At 38.0% G+C, this 21,057-nt stretch overlaps 1 long non-coding RNA gene and 1 other non-coding gene across 2 annotated transcripts; both read left to right on the top strand.

Moving 5' to 3' along the window:
* On the top strand, positions 7,935-12,582 carry LOC108636127. Its single transcript, XR_001918151.1, has 3 exons — positions 7,935-8,018; positions 9,180-9,240; positions 11,558-12,582. It is a non-coding gene; the product is annotated as an uncharacterized LOC108636127 (long non-coding RNA).
* TRNAC-ACA lies at positions 17,995-18,066 on the top strand. The gene has a single exon. It is a non-coding gene; the product is annotated as a tRNA-Cys (tRNA).

The following is a 21,057-nucleotide window of genomic DNA, read 5'->3' as shown; positions in this document are numbered from 1 at the left end:
CCTAAGCCAATAGGCACAACCCATGCTGTTGGACTTCAGGGATAAGCACATGATCCATTTCAGGTCAGTGTGATGGGAGGAGAGGTTTTGAGGGCTTCTGAGAAAGAAGCTTTCATGTTTTCCCCAGAGAGCTTCTTGGACCAACATTCTCTCTGTCTGCTCACAGTAAATGAGTCACTGGTAGCCACTAGCAGACCCTGGCTGGCATCTTGCAACCCCAAGAAAAAGCAGCCTTGAAATAGCACGAGATAAGTGCCAAGAAGGCATGGAAATGAAGAGTCTTTTTTGACATTATCAAGAACATTTGATCAAACTCTGCCTAAATTTGGACATACTTCTGGTGGTCACTTACTTAGCCCATTAGATTCCTCTGTTTTTTAAGCCTGAGTCTGAGTCAAGTCTTCTGTTACTTCAGCGAAAGGATTCCTAAGTACCCGGTACTGGTGATAACAAGGGGGTAACACAGAGTCTGTGATTGCAAGGGACTGACATGTTAATAACAAACAGAAAACAAGCAAACTAGATGGAGTGATATTTTGGGATAAAGAGAAAGGGAAGGCCCCATCTAGCAAGGAGAACTCACTCAGATTGTGGTGAGGGTCAATGACAGATTGACAAAGAGGATTTCTTTGAGATGATCCCTGAATGCTTTTTATAAATAAGTGAGGCAGAGAAAAAGGAGAGTCAGTGGAAAGTAACAAGTCCAGCACTTAACGATAGTACTTGCTAACCTTTCTTGTCTGCTATCTCTCTGCTGTGCTCAAATATTTACAGATACTGTCTCATTTAATCCTTAGAACAACTCTATGAAGTAAATACTTTATATCAATGGAGCCACTGGGGAAGATAAAGGTTATATGACCATCCATTTTCAAATAGCTAAGAAATTGCAGACCTGGGAACTGAATCAACACTTTGTAGGACCCACGTCTGAATCCACTATATGCTACCAGCTTCCAGAATTTGGGACTACAGCCAACATTTTCTCTTTTTTTATTTTTTATTTTTTTTTCTCTTTTTTTAAAGATTTTTTTTTTCAGATGCAAACCATTTTGAAAATCTTTACTGAATTTGTTACAATATTGTTTCTCTTTTGTGCTTTGTTTTGTTTTGTTGGGCCACAAGGCTTGTGGGATCCTAGCTTTGTAGCTCCCTGACCAGGAATCGAATCTGCACCCCTGTATGGGAAGGCAAAGTCCCAACCCCTGAACTGCCAGGACCCATAAAGCAAACATTTTCATGTTGAATAATATTTCTTTGGGCTTCCCTGGTGGTTCAGACAGTAAACAGTCCACCTGCAATGTGGGAGACCTAGGTTCGATTCCTGTGTTGGGAAGATCCCCTGGAGGAGGGCATGGCAAACCACTCCAGTATTCCTGCCTGGAGAATCCCCATGGACCGGTGGGCTCCAGTCCATGGGGTCACACAGAGTTGGACACAACTGAGTGACTAAGCACAACAAGCACAGCACAATATTTCTTTATATCTGGAATGTTGGACAAGAGCTGGAGTGGAAATAAACGAAAACAAAGAGGAAATCAGGAGCTATACTAAGGGTCTCATGCTCCAAAGCTTATATTCCAGGCCAAAAAATTTAATTTCTTAAACAATGGTTTTCTAAATGTTATAATCTGGGATCTCACCAAGATGTATCTGATCGCCAGAAAACATCTGCATCAGGCAGAGGTCAAATACTGAGACTCAATAAAACCCACATGACTTGTGATTATCTCAGAAGTGCTGTAGAAATTCCTGGGACTCATCAGCTGCATATCTAACTTATAGTAATATAAATATACATGAAATGTAATAAACATTATCACATGTAGCTAAAGTGTTCTTAAAGGAGATTATGCAAAAAGTGTTTTGTATACATGGGATAGTTTAATGGATAGTAAAGTCTGTAAAACAACATTATTAAACATACATCAAGCTCTTTTTATCTTGTGTAATCAAGAATTCCTATGATATAAAGTAGAAGTTAATTGATACTTATTTACTAAACTATTCACACTCAGGAGCTATTTGTACCAACTTTATATTTATATTTCTTAAAGTAAAAGCATTTGTATATAGAAACTCTCGCTCTTTTTTGGTGGGAACACAAAATGAAACAACCACTTTGTAAGACAGTTTGGCACTCTCTTACACGTTAAACGTAGTCTTAAAATACAGCCAGCAATCATGCTCCTAGATATTTACCAAAATGAGTTAAAATTTTATGTCCACACAAAAACCTGCCCACTAATGTTTATAGTTGCTTTATTCACAACTGCCAAAAATTGGGAGCAATGAACACGCCTTTCAATAGGACAATGGATAAACTAGTAACAAAATTATGTGATGGAATATTTTCAGTGATAAAAAATAAATAAGCTATCAGGCCACAAAAAGACATGGAGGAACTTTAAATGCATACTGCTAAAAAAAAATAGCCAACCTGAAAAAGCTACACACTGTACCATCCTAACCATATGATATTATGGGAAAGGCAAAACTATAGAGTTAGAGGGAAAAAAAAAAAAATCAATGGTTTCCCAAGTTCAGGAGGAGGGAAACAGGAATGAGCTGGTGGAGCACAGGGTACTTTTAGGGTTTATGAAAGTATTCTGTGTGATACTATACTGAGATCACAAACCATTATGCATTTGTCAAAACTACAACACAAGGGTATTCCCTCATAGCTCAGTCAGTAAAGAATCTGCCCACAATGCAGGAGACCTGAGTTCAATTCCTGGGTCAGGAAGATCCTCTGGAGAAGGAAATGCAACCCACTCCAGTATTCTTGCCTGGAGAATCGGAGTCTGTCAGGCTACAGTCCATGGTGTTGCAAGAGTTGGACCCAACTTAGCAACTAAACCACCACCACAACGTAAGAGGTGAACCCTAATGCAAACTATGGAATTCAGCTAATGTACTGAATATATTGGTTCATCAGTTGTAACAAATGCACCACACTAATGCAATATGTCAATAATAAGGGAAACCGTGAGAATGGAGCAGAGAGTATATAGGCATTCCTTGTACTTTCTGAACATTGTTTTCCTGAAAACCTAAAATTACTCTTAAAAACTTAAATATATTAAAATTTAAAGAAAAATATTATTTAGAGGCCATTTTGGGGCAGCATATGCCACGGATAGTTGAATTCTAAAATTCGAAGCATAAGTTTCAATACATTTCAGAATTTAGAAGGAATCTGGAGATTCTCTAGTAAAGCATTTTCTCACTTACTCAGTCATGTCTGACTATTTGTGGCCCCAAGGGCTGTAGCCTGCCATGCTTCTCTGCTGATGGAATTTTCCAGGTAAGAATACTGGAGTGGGAGGCCATTTCCTACTTTGGGGGATCTTCCCAACCCAGGGATAGAATCTATGTCTCTTATATCTCCTGCATTGACAGGCAGATTCTTTACCACTAGCTCCACCTGGGAAGCCCAGGTTTAAGCATGACTGTGTTCACTTCAGAATCTCGCACTCAGGAAGTCTAATGCCTGTCCCCATGGCCACAAAACACGCAAATGGGAGAACCTGGCTTTGGACTCAGTTTACTTGACATGTAGTTCATAACACTCTTCAGTACACCAACTGACTGTAGTTGTAAAAGGATCAATGATACAGATCAAAGTTTGAGGTCCTTTGAACAGCAGTGAAAATGTAAGTGTACATTATCCATGTGCTTTTTGGTTTTCCAGTAATGGTCCATATTTTGAAAACGTGCTCACAGGCAAACTACAAATTCTCTCTGGCAGGGGCTTTTGATGTGTCTCCTATAAAGAAATATGCTCAGAGCAAGGTAGAACCTGCTTATTTGATTGATTCACTGAAGCCTATCTGAGTTGCTGTATTGCATTTTGAGGGGGATGAGAGAAGGAGTAGTTATGAAAAATTCCTAACTTGTACAGTCCCTTCTTTTTCAAAATCTAGCATCTGTGTAAATTTTTGTAATTTGGCAGATCCTATATCTGGACAAGACAAATTTCAGCTGGAAAAATATGTTATGAAAAATCTTTCAGATGTCACATCACAACTGGGGCCTCTGCTAAATCCAAAGTGCAGCTGGACCATATTATTACATAGTTATTTTATTTGCATTCCTGACCCCTAAGGAGTAAGTGGATTTCCATCTGGTATATTATATCATTCTTCTTCTGTGATGAGGGTAAGCATTTTTTAAAAGTTATACTAACAGCATAACTGAATTAAACACTATTAATCAATTATTTGAAATAATATTATTCTTTATTAACTTGGCAAGGAACTGGGAAACCAACTGTATCTCAAAAAAGAATTAATATTTGAATATGATCATTGTTAAATAACTTTGTACAGTTAAAGTTCAGAATTAAAGACGAAGTTAAATATATTTTATTCAAAGGGCTTTTTAAAATAATATATCTTTAAAGTATCTGTTTTCTGTTTAGCATCATGTGACTTCTTCAGAGTCTCAAAGTTGGTCATTGTCTAACTCTGGAGCAAAACCCGAGGCTTTCCCTGAGTTAGAAGACAGCAGAGTTCATATTACCAGAAAAGAAAGAGAGAGAAGGGGACAGAGACAAAGAAAAGAAAAAAGAATGAATTTCTCACATAAATTATGACTTACATAAAGCTTCTCATATCTGTTATGTAATTTCTACTCAAGAGCAGGGAAAATATTCATATGCTAATGTCACAGATGAAAGTATGGCCACCCAGTAAGCTTAAGGGAGCTCTCTGAGCTGGTGGAGTCAGAAACTGATCTCAATCTTCTGCTTTAAATTATATCTAGCTACTTTAAAGAAAGAGAGGAAAGATATTCTGAAAACATGCATTCTGTTTAATCATATGCCATACCAGTACCTTATTCCCCTGAGATACTGTTATGGAACAGTCTGAAATCACCAACTATTTCCCATGAAAGAAGTTCCTAAATTAAACGTACTGGTAGAAGGGGAAACTACTGACAAACGTCTTATATTTGATGAATTTACCCTCTTCTGTTTGGAAAAAGGTTAAAAACTACTTGTGTTCAAAAGTGTGTCTTTGGGAGAGGAAAACGTGGTGGTGGTCTGGGAGCTGATATTGGAAATGACTCGGTACAATCACACAGCTATGTCTCCACCTTTTCACATCAGAGCACTCTTGGCAATGATTTTCCATTATGAGGCCAGGTTGAGAAGGCTTCCAGTTTAGGGAAGTTCTGTGGACTTCTGACCTCAAGACCTTGGATTTGAAAGAATTCCACGTGGCTGAGAGAGAGAGAGAAACTGGCCTCCAGAGCAGTGGAGGCTCCAAGGAGGCCACAGCTGTATCCTGGATGGGACAGAGCAAATGTTTTGCTTGGCAAGCAGGCCCAAATTGTCACAATTCATGAGGAGACATGGGCCTCAGGAGATGGTTAAATTTAATATCATGCTGGCTATCCTCTTTTTGCCATCTTTACCCTGTCCTGAGCCCCAATGGGCTGTCCCCTATGGACCTCCTTATGCTGTTTCCTTCATCTCTGGCTTTCACTGGGTTGGACAAATGAGAGTAACTTGCCAGGCAGACGGAGAATTGAATCCCTTCAACTTTCTCCCCACTAACTGGCTGGTTCAATGGCCGTGTGTCTCTGCTTCTACCGCCATGCTGATTCTGATGATACCAGTCCCTTCCCTTTTCCCTACAGGGTTGGTCATTGCTTGCAACTGTTGCTTGTTAGGAATAATCAATCATTCTCTCTACTTCATCTCCTGAACACACCTCTGTCCGGCTCCTTCGTTATAAAGTCTTTTTCGATTCAATACTTTGGATATGTTGTTGCTGCTCAAAACTTAATATAAGGTAATAATAATAGCTAGTAAGTATTACTATATACCAAATATTATATTAGAAGTAAAAATGAAATAAAATTTTATAGTAAATGTCTGAGGCTGATATACATTATTCACAAATAAACACTAGAAAAGTTGATTGGTTCCACCAAGGTCATGCATCTCAAATGGGTGAACCAGGATTCAAGTTCTGATTTTCTGACTCTAGAGTTTAGTCTATTTATTATGTGATCTACATTGTAAATCATCGCACCCTCTAGTGAATATCAAAAGAGCCTATGGGTAAAGCTTTAGAAAATTTCATAGTTGAAAAAAATCAAATGAGGTCTGGCTTTCCAAATTTTATTTCCAAAAGGGTAAAATTTCCACATTCTACTTAACTGTTACACCATAAGATGATACAGCAAGTATTCATACTTGCTAAGCCAACAGTGTATATTTTCACATGTGGAAATTCTGGTTTTAACATTAGCTACGTGGTAGTAAGATGCCTATATAAATCTGCCCAACAACAAAGTGAATGATACAACATCTGTCACTGTTTTTCCTCAGAAACGCCAATAGCTTTGCAGCCTAATCCCAAAGAGACAGACTGATCTCATCCTGCATTTGATGTCCTGAGAAATATCTACTGATCTATAAAACTTTTGCCAGCTGCAACACAGAAAATCTGTCATTAGTTGTTCAGTAAGTGTTGCAGTTGGCTTTGCAATGGGAGCCTAATAATACTGGCGAGTATCCTGTCTAAAATTTTTTTAAATCAAGCAAAATTTTGTCTTACTGACTTATTATTATAGGGGTTATAATATTCAGACAGTCAGAGCTTTGCCAAAGTATGTTACTGTCAAAAGATACAAGGATGAATTTATGTTGGGGTTACAGAAGTTAAAGTTATGGCTATACACCTGAGTTGGTATTATTTATTATAAGTTTCAGGCAGTTCATCTTCTTTGGTTACATTATTCTATATCAGGGAAAAATAGAAATATTAGCTTTGAGAGTTACAGGGACACAGCTGAACTCCATTCTTCTATGTTGCTGATTTAAAAACATGAATGTTCTTCTCAAAGCTAAATTTGGTCTAATTCATGTTACCTTATATTTATCTTGAAAAAGTAAAAGCTAATTGAATGTATAAATAAAGGGACCAATTAGTGAATGAAAAAATCAGGCACCTCTTAGACTGAAAATTATTTGCTGAGGGCTGGTTAATATAAAAGTTACCTTATGCAATATTTTAAAATTTCTAGTTTATTTGATTCTCCTTTTACTCATAAAACAGGAGGAGAAAATTTCATAATTATTGAACATCTTTTATGTGTGGAATATAGCTAATGAAATTATTTAAACTTTAAAATAATTATAGTATGCAGCCAAAGGTGACTGTGGTTAAGAATAAGGAAGGCCTTACCAAGTATCAGATCTATGTTTGAGTCCCAGCTGCTGATATGAATAGATCCAGAACTTCTACATAGAAGCGATATTAAATGTTTATGAGAGTCACAAATAAAACTCATCTTACATATAGGAGATAAATTGATAGGATGGATATGCCAATTTTATTGCTAGTAAAAACTGTATTGGAAGATGTGGCTTAGGATAATGGGCAAATAGGTTTGGGAATGCCTTTTGTTCTTTATATACACCCTCAACCTCTCTTAAGACATTAGCATAGTCCATCGAAAGAAAATTTGAGGTCTACTGAGGCAAACCCCCGTATCAGTACTTGCTGCCACTTGCAGGTCTGGAATAAAAGTGGAAAGAAACAGAATGGATAGAGCAGCACTCCCCAGTGCCTATGAACTAAGAGTCATATAGTTCCATTTAGTTGAGCACAGGGACTTCCCTCCTGGCTCAGTGGTAAAGAACCTGACTGTCAATGCAGGGGACATGGGTTCAACCCCTGGGTTGGAAAGATTCCCTGGAGAAGAAAAATGGCAACTCACTCCAGTATCTAGCCTGGGATATTCTATGGACAGAGGAGCCTGGTGGGCTATATAGTCCATGGTGGTCACAAAAGAGTCAAACCTGACTTAGCGACAACAACATGCAATCGAGCACAATGCCAGACACAGCCCGTGATGTTTAATAAGCCATAGCACTACTAAAAGGCACAAATGTTCTGATTTTTCCATTCTAACCTAGGGTCTTCAGAAAGGAATACGGCCCCGCTGGCATCTTCATTTTGGACCAGTGAGACCATTTCAGGTTTCTGACCTCCAGAATGGTAAAATAATAAATTTGTGTTCTTTCAAGGCATTTGATTTGTGGTCATTTGTTACAGCAACAATAGGGCACTAATAGAGATGTGAAAGGCAAACCCTTCTTGCCCACAGCACACTCTTCCTGTACCTAAGTGAATAAGCACTGAATCAAAGGCTAATATCTAAGGGCTGTATTAGAAAGTGACATGGCATGAATTCCAGTTGTGCAGGAGTGGCAAGAAAGATATCTTGATGTAAATGGGTTGTTTGCCACTAATATACTTTGAGAAATATTATATAGTAGGTTTTGGTGAAAAGACAATGGAAGAGTCAACCCTTTACCTCAGTGACATGCCAGCTTTTGGAGACCCTGAATAAAATGACTAAGGCAGAGTATTTCTATAACATTTTTTCATGAACACATTGTGCTTTGTAGGCAATTTTAAACCACACTGTCATTCTGTGGCTCTGTCAGTAAAAACTGGTTACCAAAATACAGATTACTCCAATGCAAACGAACTCCAAAGCAACATATCATGTCCATTTAACTCTACCTTTTAATCTAGCACTAAACCAAAGTCTTTTGTGAAGAAATCCAACAGTAAGACTAACTTGTTCTATTTTAGAAACTAGTAAAAATGACTGTTAATAGTTTAGGCTAATTATGGTCTTTAGGACATAAGCTAACCTTTTGAAGTAGAGCTGCCTTGTGTCCATTCCCCTGAGTTGAAATTGTACCTTTTATTTGGATTCTACCTGGAAGGGAACCAGCACCAACCAGAGAATGTAAAATATCATGGGCTTCAGGTGGGATAGTGTTAAGAAACTGTAAATTATATGAATCAAACTTGGTCTCTTCAAAGCAATTTACAGTGATTCATTAGAACTTTACAGAAGTTTATCTGTACATAATTCTTTTCACTGCTTCTTTAAAACCAGTTTGTGGGAGATGTTTGGCTATGCATTGATCCAGAATTCTGGATCCTTATGTTTTCTTATGCTCATTCACCCTTCTCTGGCCACCATTGCCTCTCCTTGCTGTCTGGAAGCTAAAATTTGGAAAGAATTTCAAAGGGCTTCTGCCCTCTAAGACCCCTACTTCTGTTCTCAGACAAAACATGGACTTCTGGGATGGCAATTTAACCTGAGTTTTCTGAGTTTTCTTTCTCTACCAATGTCTCTAGGAGGAGCAACTTATGAAACATGTCTGGAACACACTCATCTATGAAATGGAAATTCCCTGAAGTGAGTGAGCGCATGTGATTAGTGATAAATATTTTCTTATGTATTCATTCACAGACTAACTTGCAAAATTTTGAGCAATCATCCAGGAAAAACACATACAGGGTAAATAAAGGTGGTATTAATAAATAGGAGACGTTGTTTTCACAAATTCACAGCTATTTTTGAAGAACTGAAAGCTGAATGTGGATGTTCCCCTGACTCCAGGAATATCTCACTCCAGATCATGACCCATGAGTATTTTTAGGCCCTTTAACATGAATTTTATGTTTTAAAAGGCTTACTTTACAAATTTTGTATGTGAAAAAAAATACAGCTGAGTAAATTTACTGTTATCTTCTGGGTTTAAATTTAACTTCAAGCAAAAACATGCATTAATGCATCTGTCCAAATACATAAAGGCTTCCCAGGTGGCTCAGTGGTAAAGAATCTGTTTGCCAGTGCAGGAGATGCAAGTTCAATCCCTGGGTCCAGAAGATCCCCTGGAGGAGGAAATGGCAACCAACTCCAGTGTTCTTGCCTGAAGAATCCCATGGACAGAGGAGCCTGATGGGCTATAGTCTGTAGGGTTGCAAAAGAGGCAGACATGACTCAGTGACTGAGATACACACACACACGCCCCAAATACGTAAATTATGTGTCTTCATGATTAATAGCCTCACACAAACATCATGTTCAGTTCACACAAACATCATGGGGAAATGGATTTCTTTTAGAGAACAAGCAGGTTTGGTCAATAATTACTTACAAAATTAAGCAATGAGGGAAAAAGATGACCAATTGGTAAGAAATATGGTACCTCAAGTTGATAATTTAAATAATATATAATGTTATGCTCAAAATGATATTATAAAAATCTTAACCCACCAATTTTTATGTTCCCTCAATAAAACATAAAATTTCAAAAATAAAAATTTTACATATGCATGAATAAATATATTCCTTATCTTTATGCTTTCATATATAAAAAGCAAAACTCATTATGGGGATAAGATGTATGGTAAGATCATTTGGGTATAGATTTGACATTCACAACTTTTCAAATTTTGACTTTTTGTACTATTTCCAAATGTAGTCATAGTCACTGTCATAGAAACACAGTGATGAAATTTAAAGGAAATCACGGTCATGTGTCTTTAAAAACATAGCTGATTTCAAATCCTATTTTCATGTATCTTACCTTTTAAAACAGGGGCTTCCCTGGTTGCTCAGCAGTAAAGACTCTGCCTGTGATGCAGGGGATACTGGAGACACAGATTTGATCCCTGGCTTGGGCAGATCACTCAGAGGAGGAAATGGTAACCCACTCCAGTAATCTTGCTGGGAAAATCCCATGGACAGAGAAGCCTGGTGGGCTACAGGCCATAGGGTCACGAAGAGTCAAACATGACTGAGCAGCTGAACACACACACACACACACACACACACACACACACACACACACACTTGTTAAAACGTTATCCTATAAAATGAAAGGGATATTGGTCTCTATTAAACAAAGTAAGATAGTAAAGAAACATTCTAGATGAAGGAACAAGACAAAACCAAAAAAAAAAAAAAACACCTAAGTAAACATAGGAAATCTTAGACTGTTTATTAGTTGAGGAGAAAGTTTTGTCATTTCTTGAGGTAGAAAATATACAGGGAACACTTAAGCAGGTAAATAATGAGAAAATCAGTTTTCAGCATGCTGAGATTGAGGTACCTATGTACATCCCAGAAGGAATGTTCAGTAGAAAGAGGAATATAAAATTATAGAGTATATACCTGGGTCAAATATCTGGACTCTAATGTAGGGATAGCCAAGCCAGGGTACATGGCTCATCCAATCCACTTCTTAATTTTTTAAATGAAGTTTTATTAGCATGCAATGATGTTATTCATTCACACATGGCTGTGGCTGCTTTTGCTCTACAATATCAGAACTGAACACTTACAACAGGGATTTATGGCCCACAAATCAAAAATATTTAATACCTGGCCCTTTACCTAGAAGAAATTTGCTAACTTCTGTTCTAGAGCAAAAATCTATAATAAGTACACATCCCTCAATACAAGGTGTGAATGAAGGCACGCATTTGATCAATTAGAAAATAGTATTTATTAAATAATAGTTCTGAGGGAATATAATGGTAAAGTTGAAATAATTGGATGGGAAATTGAACAAATGTATTAACCTCTATTTGCCAGACATTAGAGTAACAAATGAGATATGGAAATTCTTCAGTAAAAGTAATAATTTAGCATTTTAAAAATATTTGCAAGTATAATTGTGATAAGAAAAAAGATAACATTAAAGACATTTTGCTTTCCTTTCCAGGTATTACAAGAAGAATATCTCATCAAGACAAATATTTGACTTCAGCCAGTTTTGACAGTTTTCAAACAATTTTGTTTAGGTTCCTGCAAATGTTCTACTGGAATGTTACATGATATTGTCTTCTCTGTCATTTCTCCCATCATTCAACATGAACACATAACTCCAGAAACAAGAAAATGCTTTCAGACCGACACCTATGAAACTCCAAAGGAGCTTCCAGCACAAGCAGACCAATGATGAGGTGGTTTGAAGAGAAGACTCTTCTTGGCATACCTGTAACTGCAGTCAAGAAAGTAGCCATTCATTCATTCAGCCATTTAGTCATCTACCCATTCACTTAGAACAAATTTTTGAGGTACTTACTATTTACCAAGCACTGTCTTGGCCCTGAATATACAAAAGTGATCAAAGTAATGATTCTAGGAACTAATATACTTATTGACCTAGTTGAGGAAACTATGACTCATGGAGTTCTGAGGGAATATAATGGTAAAGTTGAAATAATTGGGTGGGAAATTGAACAAATGTATTAACCTCTACTTTTCACCAAATCCCATAAAAATGTTAGCAAAATGAGTCAACATCAAAAAAGGACAATGAAAAGAAGAACTAAGACTACAGCAATAGAAATTTAGAAACTAGAAAGAAAGACAAAGTTCACTCACCTAAAAGAACAAAGAGGTTTCCAGTTTTAGCAATAACATGTAAAGAGCTTGGAAATAACTGCTCTTACAGTTTTTAAAAAGAATATTGATGACTTTTCTTGAACCCATCAGAAAATGCAGGTTTCAGGGAAAATACTATACTGGCTTTGTTGCTATTGTTTAGTTTCTCAGTCATGTGTGCCTCTTTGCAACCCTGTGGACTATACCTGCCAGGTTCCTCTGTCCATGGGATTTCACAAGCAAGAATACTGGAGTGGGTTGTTCTTTCCTTAGACAGATGAATTTGGGGATTTGCAGTTGGAGTCTGCTAACTAGATCAGAAGCAGAGGTAGCTATAAATTAACTGTTGTTGTTTGTTGTTCAGTCAGTAAGTCATGTCTGACTTTTTGTGATTCCATGGACTACAGCTTCCCTGTCCTTCACTATCTCCCAGAGTTTGCTCATATGCATGTCCATTGAGTTGGTGATGCCATCCAATCATCCCATCTTCTGTCACTTCTTTCTTCTCCTGCCCTCAATCTTTCCCAGCATCAGGGCCAACATTTAAGTAATAATTTTGTGATTTAGCATGAAAATGAGAAAGTCTTAGGTTTTGAGGTCTTAGGGGACCTTTTGTGGGCTTTACCTCTAGAAACTCTACCAGATTTCAGTTGAAGATCTGGTGAAGGTCCCTTCAAGTCTCTGGAATGGGAGGGGGATGTATAATCTTTGTTTAATATATGACAAAAGACAAGAAAAAATAGTCTAAAGAGATAAAGCAAGCTTCAGAACTAGACTCAAATGTAACACAGATGTTAAAATTATCACAGGAGATTTTTAAAAACTCTTGACCAAACATTATGAGCTCTAATTTTAAAAGTTAGATAATGTGCAAGAACACTTGGGTAAAGTAAGCACAGAGCTACAAACTCTGAGAAAGAATTAAAAGGAAATGCTAGAAATCCCCAACCTTATAACAGACATTAAGAATGCCTATGATAAGTTCATCAATAAACTAGATAAATCTGAGGAAAGAGTCAGTGAGCTTGAAGACAGATCAATATAAATTTCCCAAAATGAAATTCAAAAAGAAGGGAAAAAAACCCAAACCCAGAACATCCAAAAACTGTGGAATAATGTCAAAAGATATAACATACACATAACTGGCATACCACAATAAGAAAAGAATATTTGAAATAATAATGGCTGAGAAGCTCCCAAACTTTATGATAGACACCAAACCACACATCCAGGAAAGTCAGAACAAAATAAGTACCAAAACACTACTTCCACATACGTAATATTTAGAAACCCTCATCCTCCAAATGGAGAAAGCAATGGCAACCCACCCCAGTACTCTTGCCCAGAAAATCCTATGGATGGAGGAGGCTGGTGGGTTGCAGTCCATGGGGTCGCTAGGGGTCGGACAAGACTGAGCGACTTCACTTTCACTTTTCACTTTCACGCATTGGAGAACGAAATGGCAACCCACTCCAGTGTTCTTGCCTGGAGAATCCCAGGGATGTGGGAGCCTGGTGGGCTTCCATCTATGGGGTCGCACAGAGTCGGACATGACTGAAGCGACTTAGCAGCAGCAGCAGCCTCCAAAATTAAGAGAGAAAGACAGAAAAAAAAAAAAATCTTAAAAGAATCTAGAGAAGGGAAAATGCACCTTACCTACAAAGGAACAAAGATACAATGGACTTTTTGTCAGAAATTATGCAAGAAAGAAGGTAGGATAAATCTTCAGTGTTAAAAGAAAAATAAAAAGAACCAGTCAAGAATTCTGTATCCAGAAAGATTACTCTCTAAAGTGAAAGAGAAATATAAAAACTTCCTAAGACAAACAAAAACTGAAGGAATTCATCATTAGCATAGTGTGAGTTGCTGAGTCATGTCTGACTCTTTGCAACCCCATGGACTATACAATCCATGGAATTCTTCAGGCCAGAATCCTGGAGTGGGTAGCCTTTCCCTTCTCCAGGGTATCTTCCCAATCCAGGAATCAAACCCAGGTCTCCCACATTGCAGGTGGATTCTTTACCAGCTAAGTCTCAAGGCAAGCCCAAGAATACTGGAGTGGGTAGCCTATCCCTTCTCCAGCAGATCTTCCTGACCTAGGGATTCAGCCAGGGTCTCCTGCATTGAAGGCGGATTCTTTATCAACTGAGCTATGAGAGAAACCCGATTATTAGCATACCTGTATGCAAAAAAATGTTAAAAGATTTCTTAATCAGGAGGAAGATGATATACACCACAAACTTGAATCTACTTGAAGGAAAAGAACATGTCAGAGAAAATTTAAAAATAAAATTAAAAAATATTTTATTTTTCTTATTCTTATTTAATATAAAACATAACTGTGTTTCAAGTAATAATAGTAACAATGTTCTCTGTGAGTATAGCCTATGGATAAATAATGAATGACAGCAATGTCACAGGGAGAAGAAAGAGGGATTGGAAATATTCTGTTGCTACAAGTGAAGTGGTCTAGTATCATTTTAATAACAATTAGATTGATTAAAAATGCATATTGGGAGGCTTCCTTGATGGCTCAGTAGTAAAAAAACAAGTCCACCTGCCAAGGTGGGAAACGTGGTAATCCTTGATCCAGGAAGACCAAACGTGCCATGGGGCAACTAAGTCTAAGCATCACAACAGTTGAGCCTGTGCTCTAAAGCCCAGGAGCTGCAACTACTGAGCCCACATGACCTGGAGCCTGGGCTCAGAAACCAGAGGAGCTACCTTAAAGGGAGGCCCCATGAGTAGCCTCCGACCACCCAAACCAGAGAAAAGCCCAAGCAGCAGCAACCACAAAGAACCATCACAGCCATGAGTAAATAAGTAAATTTAAAAAATTATATATATACATATACACATATATATATATATATATATATATATAGACTATCAGATAGGGCAGTTAAAGACAATGTATATTGGAAAATCTAAGGCAAATGAAACATTTTAAAAAACTAATTTTTGTGCTAAGATATGAAGAAAAAGGGAATCATATTGGATGTTCATTTAGTAGCAGACAAGGCAGAAAAGGGGGGAAAAGAGCAAACTGAATGAATAAAACAAAGTTACAAACATGTTAGATATTAATCCAACTGTATTAAGAATAACTTTCAACGTGGATGGTCAGAGCACCAATTTAAATTCAAAGATTGTCAGAATAGGTATAAAAGCAAGATTCAATTTATGTTGTCTGATGGAAGTCAGCTTTAAAAATAAAATCTCCAATTGGTTAACAAGGATGGAGCAATAGACATTGTGCCAACAATAATCAAAAGAAAACTAAAGTAACTGTATTGATTCCAAATAAAGCATACTTCAGAAGAAGGAAAGTTATCATGGATAAATGGGCATTATATAATGATAAAGAAGTCAATTTTAATTTCTCTTTAATGTGTATACCTAACAAGAGTGTGTCCAAAAAAAAAAAAAAAAAAGAAAGAAAGAAAAATGAGGCAAAAACTGATAAGATGAAAGGGAAAAATAGACAAATTCATTACTGTAGCTGAAGACTTCAACACTGTTCTTTCAGCAACTGACTGACCATCAGGCAGAAAATCAGAATATCTTTTACCTGAAAAACACTACCAATTAATGTGAACCAATTGACATTTATGGATGACTTCAGCCTACACATCCTTCACAAGCTCACATAGAACATTCATCATGACTGACCACACTCTGGGAGGACATAAAATATGTCTTAACAAATTTAAGAGAATAGAAAAACACAGAGTATGCTTTCAGACCCAAAGGGATTACAGTACAAATCAAACAGAAAGATACATGTCAAGTCCCCAAATATTTGAAGTTTAGACAACATACTTTTTAATAACTTTAAGGTTTGAGAAGACAAATGTTTGAGCCAAAGAAGATAATTGTTTAAAATTACTTGAAGAGAATGAAAATATAAAGACAACTTATGAAAATTTGTGGAATGCAGTAAAAAGCAGTGATGGGAAGAAATTTATAGCATTAAGTGCATGTATTTCATCTTAAGAAACTAGACACAATATTTTTAAAATGTTTGTGAAACTTGTAAGCAGCCATTTTTTGAAAAATGACCTGTTTAATATCTAATTTGTATATTCTTATAACTGTTTTACTTTAGAGCTGTTTGTAAATATGAGAAATTATAATAAAGCCTGTTATAAGTTCAACAGTTGTAGCCCCTCAAAACTCATATATTGAAATCTAATTCCCAAGGTGATGGCATTAAGAGGTGGGACTTTTGAGAGTGATTAAATCATGAGGGTGATTCCCTCATGACGGGGATTAGTGCTTTCATAAATTAAGTGACAGAGAAGGTCCCTTGCCCCTTCTGCCATGTAGGTTATAGCAAAACTACAATCGTCCAAAAACCAGGAAGCAAGTCCTCACCAAATACACGGTCTCTGGAGCCTTGATTTTGGACATCCCAGCCACCAGAAGAGTAAGAAATAAATGTTTGTTGTTTATAAGCCATCCAGTCTCCGACATTTGTTAGAGCAGCCTTCACAGGTTAAAGCACTGTTTTTTTCAACAGTTATATGAAATAACTATTGAGAACCATTAGCTCTTTATGGACTTTTTTTCAGTGAAGGGATGATGTGGACATAAAATTTCAGCATCGTTACAGATGCAGGGGAGGATTAGGAGAGAATCAGCTACCTCTTTCCTCACCCCTTAAGTGTTAGCATGCTTGAAAATCCTTGGGTTAGATTACAGTTCACCACATTTGATAACAAAATGCTATAATATATAAACAGTCATGTATAAGTCTTTTAACTAAATTTGTGATTTTTATATACAGTTGTCCCTTGAACAGAGTGCCAGACATCCTTGAGTGTGAACTCAAGGATAACCATGAACAAAGCTAGTGGAAGTGATGGAATTCAAGCTGAGCTCTTTCAAATCCTATAAGATGATGCTGTGAAAGTGCTGCACTCAGTATGCCAGAAAATTTGGAAAATGCAGCAGTGGCCACAGGACTGGAAATGATCAGTTTTCATTCCATTCCCAAAGAAAGGCAATGCCAAAGAATGCTCAAACTATCGCACAATTACACTCACCTCACACGCTAGCAAAGTAATGCTCGATCAAAATTCTCCAAGCCAGGCTTCAACAGTACATGAACTGTGAACTTTCAGATATTCAAGCTGGATTTAGAAAAGGTAGAGAACCAGAGATCAAACTGCCAACATCCACTGAATCATCAAAAAAGCAAGAGAGTTCCAGAAAAACATCTGCTTCTGCCTTATTGACTATGCCAAAGACTTTGACTGTGTTGATTGCAACAAACTGTGGAAAATTCTTAAAGATGTGGGAATACCAGACCACCTGACCTGCCTCTGGAGAAATCTGTATGCAGGTCATGAAGCAACAGTTAGAAATGGACATGGAACAATGGTCTGGTTCCAAATTGAGAAATAAGTATGTTAAGACTGCATATGTTCACCCTGTTCATTTCACTTATATGCAGAGTACATCATGCAAAATGCCAGGCTGGAGGAAGCACAAGCTGGAATCAAGATCGCCAGGAGAAATTTCAATAACCTCAGATATGCAGATGACACCACATTTAAGGCAGGAAGAGAAGAGGAACTAAAAAGCCTCTTAATGAAAGTGAAAGAGGAGAGTGAAAAAGTTGGCTTAAAACTCAACATTCAAAAAACAAAGATCATGGCATCCAGTCCCATCACTCATGGCAAATAGGTGGGGAGACAATGGAAACAGTGTAGACTTTATTTTCTTGGGCTCCCAAATCACTGCAGATGGTGACTGCAGCCATGAAATTCCCCGGTGGCTCAGATGGTAAAGCACCTGCCTACAACGCAGGAGACCCAGGTTCGATCCCTGGGTCAGGAAGATCCTCTGGAGAAGGAAATGGCAACCCACTTTAGTATTCTTGCCTGGAAAATCCCATGGATGGAGGAGCCTGGTAGTCTACAGTCCATGGGGTCGCAAAGAACTGGACATGACTGAGCCACTTCACTTGCTTCTTGAAAGAAAAGCTATGACCGACCTAGACAGCATATTAAAAAGCAGAGACATTACTTTGCTGACCAAGATCTGTTTAGTCAAAGCTATGATTTCTCCAGTAGCCATGTATGGATGTGAGAGTTGGACCATAAACAAAGCTGAGCACCGAAGAATTGATGCTTTTGAACTGTGGTGCCGAGGAAGACTCTTGAAAGTCCTTGGACTGCAAGAAGATCCAACCAGTCCATCCTAAAAGAAATCAGGCCTGAATATTCATTGGAAGGACTTATGCTGAAGCTGAAATTCCAATACTTTGGCCACCTGATGCAAAGAACTTAATCATTTGAAAAGACCTTGATGCTGGGAAAGCTTGAAAGCAGGAGGCAAAGAGGATGACAGAGGATAAGATGGTTGGATGGCATCACCAACTCCATGGACATGAGTTTGAGCAAGCTCCAGGACTTAGTGATGAACAGGGAAGCTTGGCCTGCTGCAGTCCATGGGGTTGCAAATAGCTGGACACAACTAAGTGACTGAACTGTGCTAAGCTGTCCCATGAACAATAGAGGTTTGAACTTCAAGGGTCTACTTATACATTATTTTTTTCAATAAATACATATAACTTAACCACACTATCTGTGAGTCATTGAATCTGCAGATGTAAAGGAAATTTGGGTACAGAGAACCCAAGTATATGGAGGGCCCAGTAACCCTAATGTTTGCTCAAAGTTCAATTGTATCATTAATCTTTTGTAATTTGCTTAATTATGGACTTGTGTCAAATGTCCAGTTTTTTAGTTTCAATATTTTAACAATTTTTGAACAGCTATATACATATTGTGCCAGATGTCAGAAATTAAAAGTGGAAAAGTCCTGTCCCTGACCTTCAATCAACTCGTGGCTTAGTGAGATACACAATTACAAAGACGCTTTCAAAATAATGGAAAATGTGAACTTGATTCATATAAAAATTCAGTTTGCATTTTCCTATATTATAGGATAGGAAGCTCTTGTGGTGGATGTTGTGAGTCATTGCTCAGGTCTCCCCTTTAGTACAGAGGCACTGATTTCTTCACTGCCAGAACTTTTGTCACCGGATGGTCCACAAGGTGGTCCTATGGTGAAGTTACCTTGCACAAGGTCAAGTCACTTCTCAAAGACAGCTTACACACTATCTGGCTGCTATTGGGGTACAGGAGTTCAGCTGCTTTGCTGAATTGGAGTCAAGTCTAAAGTTCACTCAGCTCTAGAGCTTTTCATTGGATCTGCCAGTATTGCAATTGTGACCTCAACACAGTTCAGCTTTTTCTGTCTGCCCTCTCTCCCTTATAAGGGTGTCTTCCCTTTCTCCCTTACAACTCTGCTTCCCTCTCTCATTTACAAGGGTTGTTTCTGAGATATTTTTCCAATCAACCTCATGCCAGAAAGATTTGTCTTAGGATCTACTTTCTGATGAAACTGACCTAAGAAATTTCTAAGTATATGTATAGGTAAGAGTCTTCACTGTTAAAGAAAATATTAAAGGGCAACCTTGTAAATAAGATAAAGCAATATTAAAGGAATCTATTAGGCAAGTCTAAAGTTGGATTTAAGGCTTCTCTGGAGGCTCAGTTGGTAAAGAATCCACCTGTACTGCAGATGATTCCTGTTTGATCCCTGGGTCAGGAAGATACTCTGTAGTTGAAAATGGCAATTCATTCCAGTATTCTTGCCTAGGAAATCCCATGGACAGAGGAGCCTGGCAGACTACAGTGAAACATGACTTAGTGACTAACCAACCACCACCAATGCTGGATTTACAAAGTATTAGAATATAACATTCCAGGTAACTTTATCCAATAAGAGCATTGTAGGTAACTAGCCCAGGATCCATACAGAGTAGATTTAACACAAAGAAAGTAAGACTAGTCTAGTCTTTGCTGCTGCTGCTGCTAAGTTGCTTCAGTCGTGTCCAACTCTGTGCGACCCCATACATGGCAGCCCACCAGGCTCCCCTGTCCCTGGGATTCTCAAGGCAAGAACTCTGGAGTGGGTTGCCATTTCCTTCTCCAATGCATGAAAGTGAAGACGCTCAGTCTTGTCCGACCCCTAGCAACCCCATGGACTGTAGCCCACCAGGCTCCTCTGTCCATGGGATTTTCCAGGTGAGAATACTGGAGTGGGGTGCCATTAGATTGCTGTTATTGGGGATGTCTGTGACACTGAGAAAGAGATTTGAATGACTTCACAAACATGGAAAACTAGGGACATGTTTCTGACCCGGTCCCAACGAACAAATGGGGCCTCACATAGGAAAACCTCAAATATCTATATGCCCATTATCTGTTATGGATTAACTATTACTAATATCAAATTAAGTATAAGTATTGAAATTTGGTTTCAAAAGCACTGGGTAAGATTACTAAATATTTTCCAAAAGAGTAAAGCCTTTCTCATTGATAGTAAGCAATGCGAATTTAAGGAGTTAACTATACTAGTGATTTACTTAAACATATTGTTAAGTTGTGTCTGACTCTTTGTGACCCCATGGACTGCAGCACACTAGGTTTCCCTGACCTTCATAATCTCCTGGAGTTTGCTCAAATTCATGACCATTGAGTCAGTGGTACCATCCAAACATCTCATCCTTTGTCACACCCTTCTCTTCCTGCCCTAAATCTTTCCCAGCATCAGAATATTTTCCAATGAGTCACTCTTCCAATCAGGTGGCCAAAGTATTGGAGCTTCAGCTTTAGCATCAGTCCTTTCAGTGAATATTCAAGGTTGATTTCCTTTAGGATTGACTAGCTTGATCTCCGTGCTGTTTAAGTGTCCCTCAAGAGTCTTCTTCAGCATCACAGTTTGAAAGCATCAATTCTTTGGCCCTCAGCCTTCTTT

This window comes from Capra hircus, chromosome 5, assembly GCF_001704415.2.
Source record: "Capra hircus breed San Clemente chromosome 5, ASM170441v1, whole genome shotgun sequence".
Classification (NCBI taxonomy): Eukaryota; Metazoa; Chordata; class Mammalia; order Artiodactyla; family Bovidae; genus Capra; species Capra hircus.
The sequence above is the reverse complement of the archived record's forward strand: the minus strand, read 5'-3'. Positions and strand labels throughout refer to the sequence as shown.